Below are 26,503 nucleotides of genomic sequence, written 5' to 3' on the forward strand. Positions count from 1 at the left end.
ATCATGACTATGTTCATCTGATTCCAGTCTCCTGACACATCCCCCATTTTTCATAGATCCTCCAAGATAACCAAAAGTGACCCAGTAATCTCATCTGCAAGGTCTTGCAGTTCCCTAGAATATAATGTTCCTGGCAAGGAGGCTTGAAGCTCTATGCTCACTCACAGTCTCTTCACCAGTTTGTCCTTCAGTGATCTTTTTTATGCTCCTGTTTGTTCTACCCTTTCCATTCATAATGTCATTCTCCTTGGCAGAGCAAATGAAGGCCAAGAGTTTTTGAACAGCTTTGAAAGCATTTCCCCAAGGCATTTGCTTTTGCCTTTTTTTTTCTTTTTTTCCTTTTTTTTACTCTTCAGCTTGCTCCAGACAGAATTTTGTGTTTTTTGCGACATCCTGAGCATTGTCCACAAGTCACAGTTTATCCTGAGCTTTTACTTTTCTGACGTCATTTGCACAAATCTTCATCATCCTCTATATTCATTCTTTGGTTTCTAGTCATGTCCTTTGAAGAACTGAACTCACATAGAATTGCTATAAAGCCAGAGGAGTCTTTCTATTCAGAGACCACTCTTTCTTCTTCATTAGAATGGTATGCAATTTCATAGACAAAATATCCACAAATGGATGTTCCCAACCCTGTGAGACACTCTAGAATTTCAAGCTAGCCAAATATTTTCTCCAGATTTCTTTTTTCCCCTTGACTAAACAAGATCTTTCTTTCAATTGTCTCTCCTTTCTGATCACAATTAAATACAAAAGAGGACTTCATCCCTTTATCTACCTGGTAGGAAGAAAAAAAAAACTGTGGGGCAGGTAAGGATTTATCAGAAACTGAGGGGAATCTGAGATTTGCTTAGCTCTAACACCCTCTTATCCTTTGAATTATATGGGTTTTTGAGATGTCTCCTAGGGAAAGAACTCAGATATTTGGGTCACATCAGAATAACCAGTGAGGAAGGGGTGCTCAATAAAAAGTTAATTGTAAGAGGACTTGCAGGATCTCCTGGAGATAATTTACTTCAAAAGAATAGAAGCCTTGTATGACTAGTTAGACCCAGTGATAGAGCTTGAGAGTCTACGAGAGTTTCCAAATAGCAAGATGGGGAGCTATTACTTGAATCCACTCTGACTCCTCCTTCTAGGCAGAGATATATACCCTGGAAAGAAGGGAAAATGAAACAACTAGAAGAGCTTTTCACAAGAACTCATTGTGGGCTCTTCTAAGAGACTAAGACATGGAAAGAAAGGACCAGCCAGCCAGAGTGGCAGTGAGCATCAAGGGATGATATATAAGTAAGCTGAGGACAATCAAGATATAACACCTATTCACCTTGCTCCCTGACCAGACCTGCGATCTGGGTCAGAGATTCATTTCTTCCATTTGGCTAGATGATCTTCAAGATGTCAATCATAACTTCTTTTCTTTCATACTTTTTTGTCTCTCTCAAGATTTGACTCAGTGCATTTCTATTCAAGTATTTGTCTTGTAATATGTGGTACTACCATGCCTCTTCTTCTAAAAACACCCTTTTTAACAACATAAACACTTTCATTGTAATATTTAGTTATGAGGATCTTCCTACCAAGTCTCTGAGACCCTAAAACTATATATCCCTTCTCGAATTAAAATATCAAAATTATTCTACTTCACAGTACTAATAAGCTTTTGCAACACCTGCCTAGTTTTCACCTTTCACTTCCCAAGCTTCTTCCCCTCAGTCTTATGTTTCTGAATAGTAACCAGCTCTATGATTTTACCTGAATAGTCACTGAGGGAACATCATAAGCTTGCCAGTCCTCATGTGATAATAGTTACTACTAATGTTGATGATGAGAGGCACCACTTACTAGGTAGCTACTATGTGCTGTTTACATAGATTCATATACATATATACATACACACACGCACACACCACACACACTTTATGGATAAAAAACTGAGACTTGGAAGCCTAAACAATTTTCTCAAAGTTCCAAAGCCATTAAGGAGCTGGGATGGTTAAAGAGGGTCCAAATGACATTCTCAAAAGATATGAGTAAACAAAGTTTAATGAAGGGACACTTTTCAAGTGTAAACAGAGTTACAGAAAACCTACAAGGAGTGATAAAGCAAACCATGGACAGAAACAGCAGAAAGCTTTTACTATCTTTGGGCATGAAGGGGAAAGAGAGGTCAGTGGTTACTAGAACCTGGAGAGAAAGCTGTAGGAGATGGACATTTGTCAGGAGCAGTGACAGCCAAACTGCTGCCCAGTGGAGAAGGAGCTAGGAAAAGAAATACCCTGACCTCAGTTCCCTCAGATCACCTACCAGAGCCTCCAAATGGCTAAACCCAACAAGAAGCAAGAGAACAAACCTCCTAGTACAAAGAGCAAGGTGAAGGGCAGAAAGTGGATCTGGAGTAAGATGGAGAACATCCCTTGGAGGTGCAATCTGATCCCTGGTTTGTCTAACTCCAAAGAGCTTGCTTGCCCTTTTCAAAATGTCATTACAACTTTATCTCAGACTAAGAGTGCATAACATCAGTTTTTAATGCTTGATCTCTAACTCCAAATTCCATTCTCAGACATGTGTCTAAGACAATCATGCATTTTCCAGATAACCCTATTTCTTCCAAGTTATTCTTCTGAATAACAACCTGACGAAGCAGAGAAGAAAGCTCTACTGGCACCTATAAGTTCTGCAGTGTCCTATTCAGCATGGAAGAATTCCTGAAGGTATTGATGGTAACATTTGCCCACACAAATGATTCATAAAGAGTAGGTTTTCTTAGCAGACTCTGCCACAGCCCAGACACATGCTTCAAGAAGTCGGTCCTCTCCTGATTGGGTGACTGGTATGACCCACAGTCCCTTCAAATCTTTTACTCCTGGATTTTCTCTTTGGTCTTTATTCTCCTACCCAATTTACCTCTTTCTTAAGGAAGACCACCATGAGGCACTTATCAAACCTTTATACAAGCTCCTCAATCAGGGAAATCTGTCACAACTTCCAGTGATTGCTGGTTATTGATTCACTATATAACTAACATGCCCTTGTCCATGGGTGATACCTTCTATGACTTTCCCAAAGATGAGGAAATATATTGTATGGGTCAGTTCCCAACAAGAATTGGGCTACTTTTTTTCAAGCAGGCAATATCATTGCTTTAAAAAAAAATCACGTGAAATAAAACACAATTATGTGTGCAGAAAATCCTAAGAAATATATTTTTAAAAATCTTCTAGAACTAATAAATCTAGCAAGGTCACAAGTTATAAGGTAAATATATAAAATCAATTGTAATTTTACATGGCATTATGATGATCATTGTATGAATATAAACATAAAATTTATTGAGTTTTAAAATTATAATTTTATAGACTATCTGTGAAAAATCAGAAAACAAAAATAAAAGAAACAATTCAATTACAGTTTTTAAAATGAAATAGGTGTGCAAGACCTGTACACTGAAAACTACAAAATGTTGCTATGATAAATTGAGAATACCTAAATTGAAAGAAATATATAGGTTCACGAATTTCAAGCCTCAACATTACTAATATATCATTTTCTCCAAATTGATTTATAGATTCAGTGCTATCACTGTCAAAACCCCAGCAGTTTGGGTTTTTGCAGAAACTGACACACCAATTCCAAAATGTATATAGAATTACAAACGATCTAAAATATTCAAAACAATTTTGAAAAAAAAAAAAAAGCACCAAGTTAGAAAACTTATCCTACTATAAAACTAAAGAAATAAAGACTGTGTAATTTTGGTATAAGGATAGAAAAATGGATCAATGGGCCAGATGAGAGAGTTCACACGTGTCCCTTCTTTTTTTTTTTTTTTTTTTTTGTCTTTTTGCCATTTCTTGGGCCGCTCCTGCAGAATGTGGAGGTTCCCAGGCTAGGGGTCGAATCGGAGCTGCGGAGCTGTAGCCACAGGCCTACACCAGAGCCACAGCAACAAGGGATCCGAGCCGCGTCTGCAACCTACACCACAGCTCACGGCAATGCCTACACCACAGCTCACGGCAATGCTGGATAGTTAACCCACTGAGCAAGGGCAGGGACCGAACCCGCAACCTCATGGTTCCTAGTCGGATTCGTTAACCACTGCGCCACGACGGGAACTCCCACACGTGCCCCTTCTTGAAGGGACAAGGTAATTCAATGGGGAAAGGGCAATCTTCAACAAATGTGGCAGGAATTACTGGATATCTATACAGGAAAAAAAATGAACCTCAACCCTTATCTCATATCATATAAAAATTAACTTGAAATAGATCATAAAACAAAACCAAAGTGAAAACCATAAAACTCCTAGAGGAAAACAAAAGAGAAAATCTCTGAGACCTTGAGGTAGGCAATGATTTTTTTACTCAGACACAAAAGACTTGAAACATAAAATTAAAAAACTAATAAATTTAATAGCATGAGTCCTCAGGCTACTGCCTAGGCAGTTCGGGCCAGCTTGGTACCTAGATGAGTCTCTCTCTGCTTATTTTTGCACTGTGTTAACAAGCATGTTGAACTGACCCTTGGCTGAAGCTCCTGAGTTCTTCTTAACTTGAGGAAAACTGCTCTATCCCAGCTTGCCAAAGCTCTCTGTACTGGACTGGGTCTCAATCCCACCTAATAATAAAATGTGAATTTGCCTTTCTTTCCCTTTGTTCTTTGTAAATGTATATCTTTGTAAATACATAAGGAAAAGGAGAGGCTGAGCTAAGACAGAATTTATGTTCTCCTGGGTCCTATGCCAAAATAATATCTAACACCATCAAGACTCCCTGATTAGCACAATCTTCATGTACTGCTGCCATGTTTTGTCTCATTCCGTCGTTTAAGGATCAGTGTCAAGTTAAATTAGACTCCTTAAACTTACTTAATTGGAAACCATACTTTTGACCCTTCCAGGAGAGGAAGAACTCTTCCCAGAAGGATGTGTCTCCCATAATCCTCACTGTCACCTTTGGAATACATTATATCAGATTGCTGTGAATATTGCCCCCATTATTGAACCTTAAGTCCACTAGAGGATGTAGTCCTGGCTTAAGAAAGGGACATGGACATAAAGATGTGTCTCCACTTGGTGATATGTTTTAGCTGCTTGAAACTCCCATAAGGTTTCTAATCTCCTGCCCTCAGGGTCAGGCCAATGAGATGGGCCATAAAAACCTAAAGATAAAAGTAGTCGAGGTTGAAGACATCCCTTGAAGGGAGAGCACACATCGGTGGTCTCATAGCTATGAATCCATTCACCCTACTTCTGGCTTTGTTCCTCCCTAGCCCTGGACCAGTGGAACCTAGCAATTCCTGAATTTCTGATCATGCTGAAACCTCCCTTCAGAACCTTAGGGTTTGCGAAATGTCTGTAGCATCAGAGATGTTCCTTTGGATGCAGTCCCAGTTGACCTGTTGTACCCAAACATTGGTTGCTATTTTGTCATTAATAAGAGCACAGAACTGAGGAGAGCTTTTGAGGTTTTGCAGCATCTCTGTCTCAGTCTCTTCAGTTCAATCATTTTCTGGCCCTTGGAGACACAATATGGTCCTTAACTTCCAGATAATTACCCCCTGGTTAGTGAGAAACTAGTCCCATAATTTTTTGAACTAAGACCTGCTCTGTTTACAAGGCAGGTATAAGAACCAAATGAGAAAATGTAGTAAACTACATGCTCTATAAATTCACACACATTCTACACAAAGGAAATGTTGGATAAAATGTCTTCCATTAGAGGATGCATTAATGAGATCCTAGCAGAAACCTTACGTGAGTTCTAGATTTAAGTGACAAAAATAATCATTTAAGCCATCCACTGTCTTGATATCCTTATAGATCATTAAAGATGGTATATCAGCTGCTTTTTTATGTTTTCCCTGTTTCCACTTAAACAACATGGCCCCTTCCACCAGAACTCTGGATCACTCTTCTAGCCAAAAAGGACAGTCTACACTTAATAGGTCTGAGATGGCATTGAAATGGGCTGTCTGCCTGTCCCTAGAACCGTTTTGGACTCCACCATCAGCTTTCTGAAGAGAAAGGGAGTATAAGTACCTATCCTCAATGTAAAATTTAAGTCTTATAACTGATAAGTTGCAGATTTAATTCATGCTTAGCTTTCCACCCTCCTCCTCCTCATGCCTACACTTACTCAGCCTCACTTGTCTCCTTTGTGTACATTTCAATATCTCCACTGGATCTTAACCTCACTTAAAGACTCCAAACTCTATGTATGTCTCCCTCATCTTGAGGAGGCCTCCATCATTGTCCAGTTCAATGCTTTGCACACAATAAATCCAAATAGATATTTTAAAATAAGTTGATTAATGCACTAAGCTTCTCTCAAAAACCACAGGTCATTTGGGAACTGAGTATGACTCAGTGGGACCCTTACTCCTTTGTCTGGGGTATGGATGGATGTGAAATGTGAAGTGGTCAACAGAGAAAGGGGGTTTCAAAAGGCACTGTTGCAAAAAAACTGAAAAGTTGTTAATATGGGCCCAATCTTGGAGTTCTCACTGTGGCTCAATGGTTAACAAACCTGACTAGTATCCATGAGTAGTGGGTTTGATCCCTGGCCTTGTTCAGTGGGTTAAGCATCTGGCATTTCCATGAGCTGTGGTGTAAGTTGCAGACCTGCAATGCTCTGGCTGTGGCATAGGGTGGCAGGTATAGCTCCGACTGGACCCCTAGCCTGGGAACATCCATATGCCGCAGGTGCAGCCCTAAAAAGGGTTATACATATATATATACACTATATATATATACACCCAATATTTCCCAGAGGCACCACTAGCAACCTGGGGATTACAGACCATTAAACCTCAGCCTGGTATCAGGACAAGAGATGAAGAGTTAAAGAAAGACAGAACAGTACAACACAGATAAGGTGGATGTGACACTAGGTCTCAGCGTGGCTTTCCCTAGAGAGCCTGAGCTCTGCAGCCAGGCTGTTCTTTGATAAGGAGAATGAAGGAACAGACTGTTCAACAGGGTTGTACAAGGATCAGATTTGCTCATGTTTTCAGCCAGTCAGCTTGGGTGGGGAGTAGAACACAGACACTTTAGGAAGAAGAGAGAGGAGTTTGCATGGGATCCTGCCTGCATTCAAACATCTTAGCAGAAAACCAATGTGATAAACCTAGGTAACACAGCAGTGAACTGGAAAGTCCTAAGGAGTAGCTTAATAGAGAGATGCTTTCCAGCCAGGTTTGCTGTAGTGGGTATTTCTGTTAGTGAATCCTGCATCCCTACTGATTGCATTTTTTAAAAATCAGACACAGATTACATAGATTCCTTTTTTTTTTTTTTTTTGTCTTTTCAAAGCCCGCACCCGCGGCATATGGAGGTTCCTAGGCTAGGGGTCCAATTGGAGCTGTAGCAGCCAGCCACAGCCACAGCAACTCAGGATCCGAGCCTTGTCTGCAATCTACACCACAGCTCACTACAATGCCGGATCCTTAACCCACTGAGCAAGGCCAGAGATCAAACCTGAAACCTTGTGGTTCCTAGTCAGATTCGTTAACCACTGAGCCATGACAGAAGTCCAGACATAGATTCTTTAGAAATAGGAACCAATAGCCCAAAAGAGTATACCAAAATATTGATCATAGACAGGATCCTAGAGAGTTATTACACCCACATTTTCTCAAAACCTTCAAATTCTCCCCACTGTCTTAACAGAATCTAAATTTTATAACCTGAAATTCAAGAGTGGCATAATCTGGCCAATATCACATATTTCTAATCTTTTGTTATTCCCCTGCCTTCAAATAAATTTAACCTTAATTAAAATAATATCTACTATTTATTGAATATAGGCCTGGTTCTCTCTCTGTCTTTCCACCACTCTGTGAGATATCTTATAATTGATTCCCTGTGACACATGAGAAAACATAAATCCAAACAGATAAAAATAAACTGCTAAGGTTATCTGATCAGTAGGTGGCAGAGCCAGGTCACTACCTCCAAAGCCCAGATTTGGGCCTCTGCCTGCCCCCCGCCCCCCCATAGAACTTTCTCTGCTCTGGAAGCATGTGCACTGCCCCCTTCCTCATGAAGGGGAAATGTTCATATTCCTCTTGCCTGATGCTTTTAGTTCTTTGAAGATTTTTTGTTGCACAACCTGGAACTAGAGTTTTGCAGCTCCAATGCTCTATAAAGAATTTGACTCATTAGAACAAACCACTCCTAGTGATTGCTTTGTCATTTATTTCTAATTCCATTTATCTGGATTGGGAGTTGTTCTTGCAGAGTAGAACATTTTTCCTTCTATTTTGCTAAGCAATAAAGAAAAAACTGGATAAATGATGTGTATTCACTTACGGTAAATCAGGTTGCTATGTGAAATCTCATCTGAGTTGTCTCTTCTCCATGGCCTGATTTTCACAAAGAATTGAAAAGCATGTAAAATGTCCCCTGTTTGGAAGAGTTAAGTAGAAGGGACAGTCTAAAGGCATGGAGGAAAGAAGACACGATGCAATAATTTTTATTATTATTATTATTATTTTTGCTTTTTTTAGTGCTGCGCCTAGGGCATATGGAACTTCCCAGGCTAGGGGTTGAATCGGAGCTAAAGCTGCCAGCCTACATCATAGCCACAACTCAGGACCTGAGCCATATCTGCTACCTACACCATGGCTCACAGCAATACTGGATCCCCAACCCACTGCGCAAAGCCAGGGATCAAACCCACTAGCTGGATTTGTTTCCACTGAGCCACAATAGGAACGCCCAATAAATTCTTAAGATTGTCAGGAGATGCATGTTCTGAGAATGTGGAAGCTAAATTAGTGCTCTTGTCATAGCCAGTAAGTAATTATTAGGTGATTGTTTTCACAAGTTCAATTCCAGTGCCTCTAGGCACACTGACTAGGTTTTTAAAACAAAGAGATAATCCTCTCTCTTTACAAACTACCACACTGGTATAAAAATGTTTATGGAGATTTTTGAATGAATACAAAGTCCTGGTAAAATCTGCACAGTATCCATAATGTGTTAGATTTTTTTTTTTTTTTTGGCTTTTTAGGGCTGCATGTGTGGCATATGGAAGTTCTCAGGCTAGGGGTCGAATTGGAGCTGCAGCTGCCAGCCACAACAATGCCGGATCCAAGCCATGTCAATGACTCACACTACAGCTCATGGCAACACCAGATACTTAACCCACTGAGCAAGGCCAGGGATTGAACCCGCATCCTCAATGGATACTAGTTGGGTTCGTTACCACTAAGCCACAACAGGAACTCTGTGTTAGATCTTTTTATCTCTATGTATTTCTGTAAATTCTATGCAATAAAACATTTTCATAGTACTTTGAAGTTTACAAAGAACATTTATATTACCTCATTTGATCTTTAATTTCTCCTTGAAAGGTAAATAGAATAATTAAAGATAAGGGAATGTGACTCAGACAGGGAAGGCAATTATCTATGTAACAGTATGATGCATAGAAGAGAAAGGATTTGAACCCTGTTTTTAACTGCAAAGCCAAAGGTCTTTCCAAGCATTTTCTAGATAATCAGCACTTGACTGATCAAGAGGGACAGACTGTAGAATGACACCTCAAGAAGCTTACGATGTAGTGGAAGGATGGACAGAGAAGCCAGTATAAAGCAGTTTGAGAATATATACATAGGGTGTAATGGAAGCTCTGAGGAAAAGTTCATGTATCAGCCAATGGGCTTGTGGAGGACTTGTGAACTGAGTCTTAAAGATTGAGTGGGAGTCACACAAAGGATAGGCCAAAAATAATGAGGAATTTCAGGCAGGGAAAGAATGCAAGCAAATGCACTGAGGCCTCCACAGCTGGGTGGTGGCAGGTGTGAACTCTGTGCAGTTAATTGTTGCTGAAGCAGAAAGGACCAGGCAGGGAAGGCTGATCAATGAGGTCAAAGACATCTGCAGATGTTAGATCATGGAAGCCCTCATACAGACATGTGTCTATAGATACCGGAGAATTAAGCTTTAAGCATGGGCTTGGCCTGGTCAGATTTATATTTCATTAGACTGGTTGACTATGGTATGAGGATATATGGAAGTAAATAGGAATGAAAGCAGGGAGCCTGGTACGAATGCCATTGTAGAAGTCCAGGAGACAGAGAGGAAGCTTGACTTAATTTGGTAGGATTTGATCACTGATGTGATGTGGCAGGCAAAGGAGAAAGAGAAGTTGAGGGTTACTTATAAGTCTATTTATAGGTACAAATAGAAGTTGTGTGGGTAGAAGAGCTCACTTAGGGAGAGTATGAAAGAGTGGGCAAATGTGGTGACTTCCAAAATGTAAAAGGAAGAGAAATTCACAAAGAACCAGAGATAGAATTGCCAGATATTATGAAAATCTCAAAAGGATGAGTGCCCCAGATGAGAGGAAACCAGAGCTTCAAAAAGGAAAAGAATGATTAACAGCATCAAATACTGGAAAGAGATTCAGTGAGATAAGCACCGAAAAACTTATTTTGGATTTGACAACTAGGAAGTTATTACTGATTTCAGTGACAGCTGTTCCAGGGAAATGATTGGGCAAGAAGCCACACTGTAGCAGGTTGAGAAGTGAATAAGAGATGGGAAACTGGAAGCTGTGAGTGTAGGCAATTCTTTTGAGGTATTTGGATAAAGATGCTACCTAGTTAGAGGTGAACATGAAATAAAGGCATTTATATCTTGGTGGGGGTTTGGGGGGGTGTTTGTTTTGTAGGATGGGGAAAAACATATTTTTATATTCTGAGGAAGAAGATTTCATAGAAGGAATGAGAGGTGGTGACTGGTAGAAAAAGGAACAGGGGAAAGGAAAAAGTGGTATCAAGGATACATATACTTTGAGGCTGAGGAAAGATGAGGCAATGAATAGTAAGCTACTGAAAGTTGGAAGAGATCATACCAGAGGGATCAATTTTTCTCAGTGGAGTTAAGAGACATGAAATTCTGCTAAAAATATAGAGCATGGGGCAATGTGTATGAAACTCAAGAAGCGTAGTAAAGGTTCAGAGAATTGCTGAGAAGGAAAGGGAACTCAATCATGGACGCCTAAGTGGGAAAAGTGGACATAAAGGCTAGGAGAGAGCAAAATGATGGAGGGACCAGGAGTCTCGAGGAGGCAAATGCCTGGGGCTACCAGAAGGGAGTTGAAGATTCCTAAGGGGCAGCTCTTCTAGGAAATGGTCCTTGAGTCTGTGACTGAAGTTGAGGAAAGGTGATGGCCTCTGGAAATAAGAGTTCCAGAATTATAAGTCTGGGATGTTGAATGGTCCAATTCTTATCACTGAAACTCCCAGGATGATGATGGCAGGAGTTGGAATTGAAAGAAAGATCATGAATCGGGTGCCAAAGTCTCCAATAAATAAACAGTGGTGAATGGGAAGCCAGCAGATGACAGCAACACGGAAGGGACAGTATCACCAGCAAAGCCTATTAACAACTCCCAGAAAATAAAAATAGAATCTGGGTAATAAAATAAACTCTAACCTTATATTCCTTTTCCTTTCCACTTAGTCCTGTTTCAGTTGCTCATAGGGTCCACATGCAGAGGCCTCGCAGCACCCAGAAGCCTTGCACCCAGCACTTCATGCCAGAGTTCCCGGGGCGAAGCTGTTGCGCGGACGCCTCTCCTCAGGCCGGCTGCGGGCTGTACGCAACTCAAGATGGCGGCCACGTGGAGAGACGCCGCGCCCTGCACCGTGACCTAGAGCAGGAGCAGCAGCTGCGCCAGGCTTGCCAGGACTCCGCCCCCTGCACCTCCCCTCCGAGAACCCAAGAAAGCATCCCCGCACACAGCTGCCTGAAAGCGTGTGCTCTAGAGGGCAAACTAAACTTGCACCTCTTCTTAGTTCGATAAAAGACTAAAACTTCCTTTGCTTCTGAACCAGACTCAGCCTCCTACTGGTTTGAATGACAATGGGCAGGAGGACTCTTGTTGAGGCCTGACTATAAAGGGTCAGAAACAATAGTGGGTTACATAGCCAAATAGAACAAAACCCTAAATAAATCATAATTTTTGCGAAGGTGAAAGCGTAATGTCTATAAACACAAGACCAAATCCAGGAGTAGGTCAACTCCCTTCCCAGCTTAATGGGACACGAGAAGTAGAAGAATGAGTAGCTTCCCTTGGGGAAGTGCACAGAGGGCAATCCAGATCTCAGCAAATGAGGGAGATGAGTGTGGAGTGGTTCACCATGAATCAGGGACCCAGGGGCACAGAGCAGAAAAGGGGGAAAGTCTCAATGGTGAAAAGAAGATTGGATCAGCCTTTCAGCGACTGTGAAGCTAGGAGATGCTGGCCGGGAGGACGTCGGATCTCGTTGTTCTCCCAATCTTTCGACCCTCCCCCATAGCCCCTCAATAAAGTGCATTGATCTCAAAAATAAATAAATAAATAATAAGATTGGATCATTCAAGAAACAGGTGGGAGAGCAGCAGGAGGAGTCAGGTGTGGCCTTTCATTCTATGATAGATAATTGATGAAATGATAGATACCCTGGGTCAGCACCTCAGAGAGTATCTGCCTGGTCTCAGGGAGACCATGAGGGCGGCTGGAGGTTTATACACAGATTTCCAGAGCCTTCCTCTTGTCTCCTAATACTCAAAAAAAAAAAAAAAAAAAAAAAAAAAAAGTATTTTTAGCTCATCCCACATTAATTTTTTAACCAGAATAAATTTTGCAATTAAAAAAAACCAACTCTCAATCTTTTTAAATATGTTAAGTTAAAATGTGCAAAACAACTATTATCTTCTTCCTTTAAAGAGAAACAGAGAAGCCTTTACATCTGCTTTTTCATATTTCACAGGAGAAAAAAAATGGAGCAAGTGATGTGATTGAAGCCAAGGTTGTCTATAAAGTGTGAAAGCACTTCCTTTCCTTTCCCAGGAGCCAGGGCTAAGTCTAGGAGGGAGAGGAAATTAGCATGAAATTTTACTTAAATTACAAGATGGGTGAAGACCTTGCCCAAAGATGGTATCTCCATGTCTCCTGTGACAGACAATGAATGGCTTTCAAAACCAAGGTCATTCTTTTGTTATGTAAATAGTTTCCAAGAAGCTCAGAGACTGTTTTTTGGAATAAGTGTGATGGTGCTGAAAGCCTGCTGACCCAGGAGTTTAGATGGTCTGATGGGTCCATCCTTGCTCTGCTGCCTATTCATTGCGTAACATGCAGTTAGATTCTCTGTTTCCTCGTTTTCAAAAAAATTAGAACCTATGCCACAGAGTTGCAGTGAGGATTAAATGAGATGATGATTGCTTGAAAAGCACCAGATACGTATTTGTCTACACTAGGGTGGGCTGAAATTGATGCTTCTGCATCTACTAAGTCTTGGCCAAGGAAGAAATAGGGAGCAGAATGCAGTAGGGCAGAAACTTTGGGCAGGCAGGGTCATAAATGTTTCTCAAATCTACACCAGATGGGAACCCATCCTTTTTCTGCCTACAGCTGCCTCCATTAATCCATTTGAAATATTTTCAGAGTAAGAGTAGGACAATACACCATTGTTAATTTTCTTCACAATCCAGTCAAGAAACAATAGAACTTTTTTCTTAATCATGTTAAAGGCTCATATATATCTAACTGAAAGTTCATCAAATTAGTTTTTGCCAGAAATACATGCATATATACATAGATATACATGTATATACACAGATACATATGTAAATATATACATAAGTGTACATATATGATTATAATTATTATAATATATGATTACATATTTTAATTCCTTTAAAGATATTTTTATTGAAGAATTAATTTACAATGTTGTGTTAGTTTCTGGTGTACAGCAAAGTGATTCAGTTATACATATTTTTTTCCTATTCTTTTCCATTATGGTCTATCTCGGAATATTGAATATAATTCCCTGTGTGATGCAATTGGACCTTGTTGTTTATCTATTTTATATATGGTAGTTTGTGTCTGATAATCCCAAACTCCTAATTTATCCCTCCCCTACTCCCTTTCCTCTTTGGTAACCATAAGTTTGTTTTTTTTCTTTCTTTCTTTTTTCTTTTTTTGTCTTTTGTCTTTTTTAGGGCCACACCTGCGGCATATGGAGGTTCTCAGGCTAGGGGTCTAATTGGAGCTGTAGCCACCAGCCTACACTACAGCCACAGTAATGCCAGATCCAAGCCAAAATGCATCTGTGACCTACACCAAAGCTCATGGCAACGCCAGATTCTTAACCCGCTGAGCAAGGCCAGGGATCAAACCCACAACCTCATGATTCCTAGTTGGATTTGTTTCTGCTGCGCCACAACAGGAACTCCTCTTTCTTTCTTTCTTTTTTTTTTTTAATAAATCTCATTTATTTCAGGTTCTCTCTTGTTTTGGGGGGTTCTGTTTTTGTTATGGTATTTTTTTCTTTTTTGCCACACAGGCAGTATGTGGACGTTCCTGGGCCAGGGATCAAACCTTTGCCACACAGCAGCATATGTCAAAGCAAGTCATAAGGCCAGCTCAGGTTCAAGAGAGGAAAGAGGATCCATGGGATGAAAGAAGCAGCCAGCCTCCCTGCAAAAGGCATGTAAGATGAGATATGTTTGGGAAATAACCTGCCACATCCAATTCCAGCCTTCTTCTTTCTTTCCTCCTTTCCTTCCTATTCATTAAGTCAAGACCTCTTCTAAATGCCAGGGATACACTCATGCATGAGACACATGAAACCCCAACCCACATGGAACTTAAATTCTAGTGGAACTAAGCAAATAGCCAAATGAGCTCATTTTAGCTAGGGATAAAAGAAAAAAAATGAGGTAAATAAAGACTGAAGTGGGAGCAGGGCAGAGAACCTACTTTAGACTGGGTCATCAAAGAAGCCCCTTGAAAGAGGTGACAGTTGAGCTAAAATTGGGCACAAAGATCCTTAAGTGCAAAAGCCCTGAGGTGGGAGCAGATTTGGGCATGGCCAGTATAGTGACCTAGGGGAAATGGCAAGGAACATTTTCTATATTAGCCACAGATAAAACTGGGCTTTGAACTTGCAAGCTAGAAACATCAATATCGTTCTCAACTCCTCTTTCTCTCATCCCCAGATTTACTGGGCCCACATCCAATTGATTCTTCTAATACCTCTCAGGTGGATCCCTTCCTTTTCATTTCCACTCCCACTCTTGTTGTTCCCTCTCACCTAGATCCAGGATTCACTCTCTTGCCTGCCGCAGTTCAATCTGGTCTTAAAAAGCTGCTTAGATGACCTCTTGAAGATCTAGTGCAGATAGGGCTCAAAAATATTCAGTGGCTCCCTGTTGCCAATGTATGAAGTCCAAATCTCTTAGCTTCTCTTTGGAAGTCTATATAATCTGGTCCCCTGTTTACTTTTTGAACCTATCTCCCCGCTCTCTGTCTAGACCCTATTGTGAGAAGGCCATTGTTTTGAGGTTGAAGTATTGCTTCTCTCTTAAAAATGCAAGTGAAATAACCGAAGTTATAATCTATTAATCTTTCAGTATGCATTAGGAAAGCCAGCTCTTCATGACACCAGAAAATTAGAACATAAAAGAATCAAAGTGAAGAGGGAGGAGGGAAGAGACAGGCTTAGTGCTAGGAGTAAGGATCAAGTTTAAGTCTGATCCTGAAGTGAATAGTTCTTGGGGACAAGTCAAATACATGAAGAGTGGAGGTGACAGAAAGTAGGATGGTAATTCACATACTTTATAATTCACAGAAGGCCAGGGCTTGAAATGACAGTGGAGGTCATCAAGTCCCATCTCTTATCATACAGAGGAGGGTAATCAACCCACAGAAGGGAAATGCCTTGCACATGGTCCCACAGCTAGTCCATAGGAGATCCAGCCTGGTCCTTAGTTCCCAGACTCCTAGGCTGTGCTGCCTCATGTCACTTCCCTCTAATGCATCCTCCCACCAGCTCTGGGGTGGAATGACTTCATGGAGTAAGGCCCAGAAAACAGGGAGCATGATGTTTCTGTAGAATGTAACAAAAAGCCAAGAGGAGGAGGGTTTTCTCCAGCCATCAGGGTTGTATTTTCCCTGGCATACAGTGGAGGCACCCAGGTCCAAAGCGTCTGGGTCAGAGACAGGGGCTCCTTATCTTTGGCTATTCCAATGTGACACATCAAGAAGCTGACAGGAAAATAACCAAGTCCATTTATTTGACTGCCATGATAAGTGAATTGGATCAGCTCTGCAGCAAGGCCAAGGAATTGCTTGGAAAGATGTCATTAGGGTGACCAAGAGAAAAAAATCAACCTCTGGCAGCCAACCCAGTGGGCTCTTATAGCTAAAAATAGTCGTAGCATCACAATCTTTCTAAAGAGGTTTCACATCCATTATATCAAATTCTCCACCCAACACGTCTGTGGGGTAGGTACTATTTTCACTATTTAAGGATGAGGAAATGAGAAGCAGAGGGCACAGTCAAGGTCACATGAGCTCATAAGTAGAAGAGTTGGAATTTGGGCACAGGTCTTATGATTTGAAATCTACATGACTAATATTACTTTGCCTTAAAAAGGAATGAAATTCTAGCACAGGCTACAACATGGATGAAACTTGAAGAGATTATGCTAACGGAAATAAGCCAGATACAAAAGCACAAAAATATTGTATAATCCCACTTATATGAGTTACTTACAGCAGTCAAATTTGTAGGAACAGAAAATAACATGGTAGCTGCCAGGGGCTGGCAGGAGAAGGAGAATTATTATTTAAGGGGTATAGAGTTTCATTGGGGAATATGAAGAAGTCATGGGAATGGATAGTGGTTAAAATGGTAAATTTTATGTTATATACACTTTACCACAATAAGAAATAAAATTAGAAAATATTTTTTAAAAATCCACATAAATGCAGTAATGCATGTTTTCTAACAATTCTAAGTCATACTTTGTACAATGCTGGAAGTGAAAGGAGCCCTTGGTTTATAGAAGAGGAAACTGAGGCCCAAAGAGGGACAATGATGAATGTAGGTCAGTGAGAAGGTTAGGAGCAAAGCACATCCTCCCCGCTCTCCCAATGCTTTCTGTCCTAAAGTACTGTTCTGGCCTAAGTCACCTCTGCCTCTTGTCCAATTTCCAAGGCCAGTGTCTCAGTCATATGTTTGGGTTGCCACAGCACAATACCCCAGACTGGGGGCTCAAATAACAGAAATGTATTTTCTCACAGTTTTGGAGGCTATAAGTCCAAGATGAATGTGCCATCCAATTCAGTTCCTGGTGAGAACGCTCTTCTTGGCTTGCTGATGCACCTGCTATCTGTGTCCTCATGTGGTGGAAAGAGAGGGATATTTCTCTTTCCTCCTCGTCTTATAAGGCCACCAATCCTATCAGATCAGGGCCCCACTCCTATGACTTCATTTAACCTTAATTAACTCCTAAAAGCCCTGTCTACAAGTGCAATCACTTGGGGGTGTTGGGAGGAAACAGTTCGGACCATAGCAGCTAGCCACCTTATACTAGGCACTTAACCATGACCCAGGCCTTGTGTTTTGCAGGAGCCTCCTCTTGTCTTTCCAGTCTTTCATTTATAGAGTGCCCTAGGACTCAGTCTTGGATTTCTTCTTTGCCTATATCCACTCCCTAAAGTGACTGAGGTCAGTTCCACAGCCTTCTCACAGTTATGTCTCCAGTCCTGATCTCTGAATTCAACACTTCCTGCCTTGACAATGCTAACACATCTCAGACTTAATATATCTAAAACTAAACTCTTGATTGCTCTCCCCCAAACTTGCCCCTAGCTCAGTTTTTCCCATTTTAGCAATCCTATTCCACTTGGTGGAAGTCAGCCTTTGACAACTCTCTTTTCATTCTATGAAATCTTTTTGCAAATTCTGTGAGATCTGCATTGAAATGATTATTTCTCATTATACTTCTGGGTATTTATCTGAAGAAAATGGAATAATTTTAAAAGATTATATATATGTATGTATGTATGTATGTATATATATCTCACATACACAAACATGTACACACATCGCTATGTCCATTGTAGCTTTTTGTATAATTTCCAAGATATGGTAGCAATCTATGTGCCCATTAACAGATGAATAAAAGAAGATGTCTGAATATGTATAAATATTCCTGAGCCATAAAAAAGAATGAATCTTTCCATTTGAAACAACATGGATGGATCTTCATGGTATTATGTTAAATGAAATGAGGTGAGGCATATAGAGAAAAACAAATACTGTATAATTTCACTTATATGTGGAATCTAAAAAACCAAACAAGGAGTTCTCACTGTGATGCAGTGGGTTAAGATTCTAACTACACCGGCTCAGGTCACTGTGGAGGCACAAGTTCATCCTCGGCCTGGCAGAGTAGGTTAAAGTATCCAGCATTGCTACAGCCTTGGGGTAGGTCTCAGCTGCAGCTTGGATCAATCTCTAGTCTGGGAACTTCCATATGCTACAGGTGTGGCCATAAAGTGAAAAAAAAAAAAAAAAGGAAAGGATAGGAAAGGAAAGACCAAACATGAAGAAACAGAGCAAAACAGAAACAGACTCATTGGTACAGAAAACAAACTGGTGGCTACTAGGGGTTGGAGGATTGGGTAACAGGCTAAATAGGCGAAGGAGATTAAGAGGTCAAACTTCTAGTTACAAAACAAATAAATCATGAGGAATATAATGTAGAACATAGGGTATATAGTCAATAATATTGTACTAATTCTGTCTGGTGGCATTTTAACTAGAGTTATCGTTGTGATCATTTTGCAATGTATAAAAATATTGCATCACTATGTTGAATACTTGTAATTAATATAATGTGGAATATAAATTATAATTCAATAAGGAAAAATTATTTCCCACCTTTTCCCCTCCAATTCTCCTCATACACATTATCATCATTTCTTGGCCGGACTACTGTAACGGATGGATGTAGCGGATGCTGTGATGCACTATTCAGGTGTCCCATCAGACTGAGGCACGTGTTCCCCCAGCTGCTGGGGGTTTTGGCTGCTGGGGTCTCAAAGTTGCATCCTTCTTTGGGAATGGCCCTTATAAAGGAGATGACTGACCCAAGGTTGCTCTTTCCCCTAGATATCCACCTGGGTCAAGTTCTTACTTAATCCAGGTGTCTGTTCAAATTCCATCTCATTACAAAGGCCCTCTGACTACTTGTATGCAAAATAATATCCCCTTTATTCTCCAGCTCCCTTACCCTGTTTTAATTTTCCTTCATAGCATGTATCAGCCTCTGACACAAATTTACCTGTCCATTTATTTACTGTTCTAGAATTTAAGCTCCAAAAGAGGGGGGGAGGTGGGTGTCTGTGTGTGTGTACATGTGCACGGGTGACTGCTTAGTCCCAGCATCTAGAACAGAATATGGGTGCACATGGTAGACATTTGTGTCAGTTTCCTCTTGCAGCTGTAATGAATTACCACAAACTTAGTGGCTTAAACAACACAAATTTATTACTGTGAAGCCCTAGAGGTCAGAAGTTTGAAATGGATCTCATTGGGCTAAAACCAAAGTGTAAGCTGGGCTGCATTCCTTCTGGAGGCTGTAAGGTAAAATATGTTTCCTTGCTTTTTCCAGTTTCTAGATGCTTCCTGCATTCCTTGGTTTGTGGTACCCTATCTTCAAAGTCAAGCAGCAAAACATCTTCATATCTCTCCCTGACTCAGGGCCCCTCCTGCTGTCCTCTTCCACTTCTAAGAATTTATGAGATTATATTGGGTCCATCCCATTAGTCAAGGATAATCTTCCTATTTTAAGGTCAGCAAATTTGCAAACTTAATTCCCTTTGCCATGTAACCTAACATATTCACAGGTTCTTGGGGTGAGGACATGGATACCTCTGAGGGTGCCATCATTCGACCAACCTCAACACTCAATAAATATTTTATAAATAAAATGATTAATTATGTAATTTCACTCATTCAGCAATCCCTTAAAATAAGTGCTATTATTCTCCTTTTTTACAGTGAAGGAAATAAAGCCTAAAAGGTTAAGTTGCTTGCCCAAGTTCCCCTAGCCAATAAATAATGGAACAGAATTTCAAATGTAGACAGGCTGACTTAGTCTCTGCCCCTACTTGCTTCATTTTCCTGTAATTGCCAACTCACAAATCTATCTCTCCTACTAGATTCAGAGCTGCTAGAGGGCAGAGACCATGGCTTCACATATTTGCAAACTCAAAGCCCAGGCTAGGACCTGGCAAATAGCAACAAGAGCAAAAACAATGACAGTGGGAATTTACTGAGCACTTGACATGTGTCAAATGCTGTTATAAACATTTTACCTATACCCCAAAATATTTATTGAGTGCATGTTGAATGGATAAAACCATCTTTTCTCAGTAAATCTCGATAGCCACATTTTTAGCCCTATCTAATACTCAAGCTCTGTACTAAATGTGCAAATTGTCATATTGAATTGGAGAGGCTCTAAAATATCATCAAGAGTAGGTTTATTTCTGTCTTCTGGTCTGAATCCAGAATTCCAACTCATCATCAATCAGTCTGTCTAATGAATGAACATTCACTGTGAATAGATTTATCCATTCTAGATTAAGACTTTGATTTGACAAACTGGAAAATAATGACTAAGATACACAGAGGTCTTCCCAGTTCCCTAAGCATGTTCATATATACATATAATTCTCACAATAGCAATGTACAAAGAGGAAGGATGTATTAAGTATTCCCATTTCATGACACAAAAGCCTAGACTCAGAAAACCTGTATAGCTTGCTCAAGGTCATCCAAGTAGTGAGGACCACAGTCCAGATTTCTTCCTTCTAATTCAACACTTCCCTGCTGTATCGTGCTGCCAAGTAGAATACATATGCCTTTTAGAAAGGGGACTGCCCATGCAGACTGGCAAAGCTCAGCTTCCATGCAGATCCGTGGGACTGTGCCAGCTCCTCAAATCTGGTTTGCCCACTCAGATCACCCAGCCCTCTCAATTACGAGGTTTACAATTTCTCAGTCTGCACAATGAAAGAGAGGCCCTATGAATTCAAATCACCCTATAAAATCCACCCAAAAAAAGGAGAGGGAACAATTGCCATTGGGATGGTTTATTATTTGTCCTTAAATATATATATATATATATATATATATGTGTGTGTACATATATATATATATATACGTATACACACACACATACACACACACACACACACACACACACACACACACACATATATATATTTTTTTTTTACTAAATGTAAATTCTCTATAATATGAGATCCAGGGGAAGAATTTAGCAGATTTAGGAGATTTCTATACTGTTTTGTTTTTATCCACTTTTCTAAGCATCCATTCTATTTCCACCGCACTTTGAATAGAGTGCAAGAGAACTCAGGCTCTGGGATAAAGGGAGAAAGGAGAATCCTCGAGTTACAGAGCCTGGCTAACCCCTTTTCTGTGAATCTCTGTGTGCTCCTTTGTGCAATGATGAAGAGATGGGAAGAAAAGCACTGTCCCCACATTATCCACCACTAGGCCAGCCAAAAGGACCTCTGATTCAAGGAGCACAGCACACCCCACTGCAGGCTTGTTCCCCTTGAGTCCTCACTACCAGACGACACTCTCAGGGAACTCTCCCCACAGCAATTGTCCATGATTTGGGGGTCAGGAGCTGCCACAGGAAAAGTATCTGATTCCACTTTCACACACTTGTTGTGTCAGCCATCCAAGTACAGAAGACTGTTTTAGCCACATTTTCACTACTCAAAGGCAACAGCACAGGGAAAGAAACCCACTTGTCAGAATCAATGAAGAAATCTTCCAATTTATTTCTAGGCTATAATCATACTGAATTCACCTCATCAAACATCCTACAAGGACTGTTATTCCAAGTGACTCTGGGGTTTCTAAGTTCAATCTATACTGTACACTCTAGCCAGAGAGAACTTTCTTCCATTCATGTCTGTTTTCCAAATTGTCACCAGAGTGATTGTTCTAAAATACTTACTCATTTATTCCACGAGTTGCATTTATTCAATTGTTAGCAGGTGCCAGCCACTTCTCTAGGTATGGTGAGTGATCAAGGCAGGCAAATATCTGTTTGTCTAGAGAGAGGAGACGACATTAATCTAGTAAAAACAAATAGACAAGATGAATTCAGATACCGTATTAATAGAAAAAAAATAAAAATAGGTCTTGGGACAGAAAGTGATGTGGGTTTAGGGCTACTTTGGTGGTTAAGTCACATTTGAACCAAGGCCTTAGAGATGAGAAGGAAATTGTGCCAAGATCTAAAAGAAGAGCATTTCAGACAAAAGAAGGAGGAAACCCAAAGGTGGAAATGAGCATGGCTATCTTCAGAACACAAAGAAGGCCCAGGAGGCTGGAAGATATGACTAAAGAAAAAACAGTGAGAGCTGAGGCAAGAGAAGTAAGGTGGAACAGTAGCAGTAGAAAATAAAATACATAGGAATACTCAAGACAGAGCTTAGAGATAGAGCTCCTAGTACTTTCTGATTTATTTGACATAGGACATAGGGGAAAATCATCAATGATGACTGAATTTTTGGCTTGAGCAATTGAGTAAATGGCAGTGCCATTCTGAACAGGGTTATGAAGGGAACAAAGTTGGGAGAAAACAAGTGTTTTGCTTTGAATATATTACGTGTAAAATACCCACTAGACAGTCAAGTGAAAATGTCAAGTCAATAGCTGGATATACAAATCCAGAGGTAAACAGACAGTTTAGGCTAAACATAGATTTAAATGTCATTGGCATATGTAACTATTACTTGCAGCCATGAAATTCTGGGGGAGAAGGGATTAAAAAGAGGGAATAAAAAGAGGGAATAGCAGAGTCCTAGAGCACTCCAATTTCCAGAGGTTCAACAGTGGAGGAGGGACCAGCAAAAGGTATTAAGAAATCATGGCCTGCGGGGTGAGAGGAAAAGAAAGTGATCAAGAAGAAGGGAGCAATTGGTTAACTGTGTCAAGAGTTGCTAGGCAGCTTCGTGGAAAAAAAAAAAAAAAAAGGAAGCGAAGTGACCAGCAGATTTAGCAAAATGAAAGTCCTCAGTGACCTTGAACTGAGCGGTTTCAGTAGGATGATTCACTCCCTACCTGGCATGGCACTCACCTGTCTCACTGGCTTCATCTCCCAGACTGGAGCTGGTAGATGCCTTGCAGGCAAGTGAGCAGGTGCTGAAGGGTCTTAAAGGAGAGAACAGGTGACAGGGGCCAGTACCTCCTGGAGGGGAAGGCTTTGTGTGTGAGGGATGTCTGAGCTTTTACTTTAAGGTGCAAATGAGTTTGCAGAACAGTGAAGGACATCAAAGATAGAAGGCAGAGAAACCTATGTAAAGACACAACAGTGAAAGGACTTGCTTGGTATGCCTTGAAACAGTGCAGTGGTTGAGCAGGAGCTCCCAAATAATAGGTCCATGATCCTAACATCTGGAACCTGTGAATATGATCTCATCTGGAAAAAGAGGTCTTTGCTGGCATAATTAATCTAGAGATGACGTGGATTATCCTGGATTATTAGGACATGTGTCCTTATGAGAGAGAGACAGAGGGAAATTTGAGACAGAACTGAGGGGAAAGATACAAAGATGGAGGCAGAGATGGGAGGGATGCCATCACAGAAAGGTGTGCCTGGAGCCATGGAAGCGGGAAGGATTCTCTCCCAGAGCCTTCTGAGCAAGCGTGGGCCTGCCAACCTTGATTTCAGACTTTTGGCTTCTAACACTACAAGAGAGTATATTTTTGTTGTTTTAAGACACCAAGTCTGTGGTAATTTGTCTCAGCGGCCCTAGGAACCTAATGCAGATAGACAGAAGTTCATCACAGCAGGAGTTCAGGATGCTTTGCTGAACCACTTTGTGACCTCCTTCTATCAGATGTGTATTGGAACCATGCTCGCCTTTCCTGGTAGCAAAGAAAGCAGCCACTTAGAGCTAGCCTGGCTTCTTTACAAGGAAAGCCAGGCTTGTTAGTTGAAACCAGACATAATAGTGAGGACACCTATGTTCCTAAAGAGACAAGGCCAAAATATGCTAATGGAAGGGAAAATCCTTTCCTTTGCAGGACTTCCAATGCGGTTGACTCATTTTAAAAACAGACCAAAAACCCTCCGCTGCCTGGATGAGGCATATCTGCCTCATGTAACCATGCAAAGAAATTAGCCACTGCTCTCAGTGGAGATAATCTGAGCTGGAACTATGGACTCATCGTCACCCAGGGGATCAGAGCCACCCCCGTGTCTTGCTGTGGGACTCACTGAAACCTGAGGTGTCACTCACATTTAGAGGATCAGAAAGAGAGACAGAATAGACTCTTGGGCAGAAGACTGCAGTGAGGACCCCACACTGCAGAGCTGAAGAAGAAATTCCGTGGGGAAGGATACCCCACAGAGATGGGAATCCATCATCAGAAGGGAGACATCTTCCAGGAGGACCTAAGGCCCCCTTGTGTGACATAAAAGAACAAGGGATCGGTATCCAGATTTCGTGTCTGATACTATTTGTCCCTTCTCAGATCTGGGACAGAACCTTGTCGAATGTCACCACTGTCCATTGTGGAGGTCTGGTGAAGGCTGGCGGGGCAGGCTGGGGAGGGGAACATGGGGATGGGATCAGGTTAGTTGCTTCTCTTCTCTGGGACTGGGGGTGGCTGCTGTGTCTTGCACCACCCTGTCCCTCCCCGCCCCAGGCCATGTTCTGATGTGAAAGAAGTCACCATGGGTGACGAAAGCAGCATAGAAACCCCCACCCCAACTAAGCTGGGAGTAAAACCAAGGTACTGAGGTTTTCTAGCCATGATTAGATTTGCTTTTTATAGAGATCATTCTAAGAGCAGTGTGGAAAATGGAGTGCTTGGGAAGAAACTGGTAACAGAAAGATCACGTTCCAGAATGTTTAAGTAACAGTCCAAGAGAAAGTGAAGAAGACCAGATGAAGGCAGCGGTAGTGTGGGCAGAAGCACCCACTGAAGAGGGGGCTCTAACTTGGGAGACTGAACTGAGAGCTGTTCTGTTAACCAAGATCTGGACAGAAGGCAAGGGGAAGACTTCTCCATCCAATTCCTAGCCTCGGGAAACTGGGGTGTTGGAATACCAGGGCTCCTCGGGGTCAAGAAAATTCCTGGCCATGTCTATGTTTGAAGCTTTTGGTGATTTAAATAAAAAGAAGAAATGCAAAAACAGAGCCAAATAAACCGTGGTATCTCTTAAATATTTGCTTTTTAAAAATCATGGCTTAAACCACATGTACAATGCTGAGTATGTTTGTTTAGTCTTCAAAGGAAGTCATAGAAATTATCAATTTATTTATTATATCGTCAGGGCTCTGTTCTCATAAAGAAACACAATTTTCTCTTGTATGACGAGAGTCTTCTCCTAGGTTTGGCAGTGTCTCACTGAGACTGTGTGCATGACCCCAATTAGAGAGGAGGTTAAAAATAGACATCGGGGGCTCAGCATGATTGTGAGGCCTAGGCATGCAGTCCTCTGGATAGACACTGAGGCCTGGCTGTGGATGTCAAATCCTTGAAAAACTGCCCAAAGAAATAATTAATCCAAAGGTGCTGGTTGGAAAGAGCTAGAAGCCAGAGAGCGCAGGCTGAGAATAAAGCAAGGAAGCAAAGGGGGCAGAGCCGAAAAGCACCCCCAGGCCTCCCAGCTGGCAGCCACTGGGTGGGGATGTGCTCTGAGAGTGTCAGGAGAGTCTGGAGCTGAATCATTCTGTCCTTGCCATCAACTGGGCAAGAATAAAAGCATGTTTCAGGGGTACCCAGAGCTTCTGATCAGTGGGAGTTTGTCTCCCTACCATGGCACTCTTTTGAGCCCTATGTCCACTAGATTGGCCTTTCTTCATTTGGATTTTTTTTTTTTTTTTGTCTGTTTTCTATTTCTTGGGCCGCTCCTGCGGCATATGGAGGTTCCCAGGCTAGGGGTCCAATTGGAGCTGTAGCTGCCGGCCTATGCCAGAGCCACAGCAATGCAGGATCTGAGCCTCGTCTGCAACCTACATCACAGCTCACGGTAACGCCGGATCCTTAACCCACTGAGCAAGGGCAGGGATCAAACCCGCAACCTCCTGGTTCCTAGTCAGATTCGTTAACCACTGCGCCACGACAGGACCTCCTGATTTGGATTTTGACCTATATTTTCTTAACCTCTTACTCTTCTATCACTAACACTTGGTACATGTACTATGGAACAGTAGAGAACAGGGAGAAAAGCATTAGTTTCCAGGTTACAAAGATCTAGCTTCAAATTCTTAGGCACAGCAGTACATTATTCTGAGCCTCAGTTTCTCTACCTGTAAAATGGGGGTTATAGCATAGGATTTGTTGCAAAGATAAAGAGATAAAGAGATGGTTGTGAAGGTGCCTTGTGATTTAAAGCACCACAGGCACTAGCCCAAAGTGAGGTCATCCTTATTGTGGTTGGTGTGGGAACTCCCCAGGCCCAGAACCCAGAGTCAGGGGTTGTAGCCACAGCATTATGACTTGCAACCTAAGGTTCCACACAGCTGCAGCCCCCTCCCTGTGACTCAGTGCCATGAGACACCCTTCACCCCAACTTCTCTTTCTTTGCTGCCTGTAACTACCTGTCTCAGTCCAGCTGGCTCCTGCATGGCCTAAATTGGATCTGCTC

General features: G+C 41.4%; 1 protein-coding gene across 39 annotated transcripts in view; it reads right to left on the bottom strand.

Annotated features, from left to right (window-relative positions):
• The window catches only part of ALG2 (ALG2 alpha-1,3/1,6-mannosyltransferase), a 588,615-nt gene that overhangs the window by 314,945 nt on the left and 247,167 nt on the right, over positions 1-26,503 (bottom strand). For 18 of the 39 annotated variants that reach the window (XM_084978261.1, XM_084980678.1, XM_084985463.1 and 15 more), the window contains one exon: positions 21,854-21,950. The exons of the other annotated variants lie outside the window; for them this stretch is intronic. The gene's annotated coding sequence lies outside the window, so the exon portion shown is untranslated. The remainder of the gene's footprint in view (positions 1-21,853; positions 21,951-26,503) is intronic. 39 annotated transcript variants of the gene reach the window in all.

This window comes from Sus scrofa, chromosome 1, assembly GCF_054392235.1.
Source record: "Sus scrofa isolate SSC_HxYL_T2T_F1_AM1 chromosome 1, Sscrofa_HxYL_maternal_Yorkshire_Landrace_v2.0, whole genome shotgun sequence".
NCBI lineage: Eukaryota > Metazoa > Chordata > Mammalia > Artiodactyla > Suidae > Sus > Sus scrofa.